The sequence below is a fragment of the Odontomachus brunneus genome, unplaced genomic scaffold (assembly GCF_010583005.1).
Source record: "Odontomachus brunneus isolate Ranch 3 - 2012 unplaced genomic scaffold, Obru_v1 Obru_scaffold_194, whole genome shotgun sequence".
NCBI lineage: Eukaryota > Metazoa > Arthropoda > Insecta > Hymenoptera > Formicidae > Odontomachus > Odontomachus brunneus.
Genome location: NW_022639644.1, coordinates 359,656 through 360,985, shown reverse-complemented (window position 1 = coordinate 360,985; position 1,330 = coordinate 359,656).

The window sequence follows — 1,330 nt, the reverse complement described above, 5'->3', positions numbered from 1 at the left end:
TGAAATAACCTTGAAAATCGAGTTGAAGGTCAAGGTCCTTGGTACCATTACGTGACCCCCTCTGTCCCCTTCTACTTTTGTCTGGACCATTTTTCTCTATCTGACTTAGATTACGAGAAATTCAGGTGGGGAGATTAAAATGGCCCACCCTGTATATAAGAACGATGATTACAAGACCGCACAACTTGTACTGTGGAGTTCACTTTTATAGTAAAAAGAAGTGATACACTTTTTGATAATGGAAATTACTATTACAAAATTAATCCTTTCTATTTGAATATGTACAGAAAGATGAAAATGAATAAATGAAAATATCTCCAATAGCATAAAATGCCTGAGAACATATTGGGATACTTGACGCCTAGAATAGTTCTAGGAAGATTCTTGTGTTATTTGGGAGCAAATTAATTTAGAATGGCAAAATACTTTTATGTTATTACCTTTAGTAAAAATATTTTTGATATAAAATATATAATTATAATATTTTTACAAATTAAGTGATATATAAGTGAAAGCTTATAATCTCTGCGTACAATTAAATACCTATAATTGCTGGGAAATAATTTATATTTCAGCTATGTAACATTTCAGCAATATATATAATATATAATAATATAATAGCTGTATAACATTTTGGTAACATATTATATTTTTGTTATATAGTTGCAATATTATTTGAGTGGGAAATTACAACTAACATGTATGTTACATGTAACAAACATGTTATACCCTTATAGAAATATCATACTAAGAAATACTGAAAAATTATTAGTGATTAAATATTACCAGTAATTCTGTAATTTTTTGGCCAGTACTTAATTTCTGGTGAATACTGATAATAAAATCAATGTTAAATATTGATAGTAATCCAATACTGAGAATTATTATGCGAAGGTGAAAAATGAGAAAATCAAAATGTTTACAGAAATATACTTAATTCCTAATTTTTTCATGTCTCATAAACTACTAGATATTGAAGGTTGTCAAAACACATTCCAAACTTTCATGAATCCTCCTGCGATAACTTCGATCTCAAGCGGTAGAAAAACACCGGCCACCCACAATCTCCTGACCGCACTAAACTGTTGCTTAACGTGACGGATCGAGCGCGCATGCGGTGACTCTGATGACTCCAACGATGTTCTTACAATTCATGTTTATATAATGTATCCTTATATTGTTCACAGTATATTATAATATATATAGCAAACACCAAATAATAATTATATAATTTTTACTTGTTGTTTATTGGATAATTTGTTGATAGATATTGAAACAATGCAACATTCGATATGCGATGAATATTGATGTAATGTAGTAAACCAGTAAT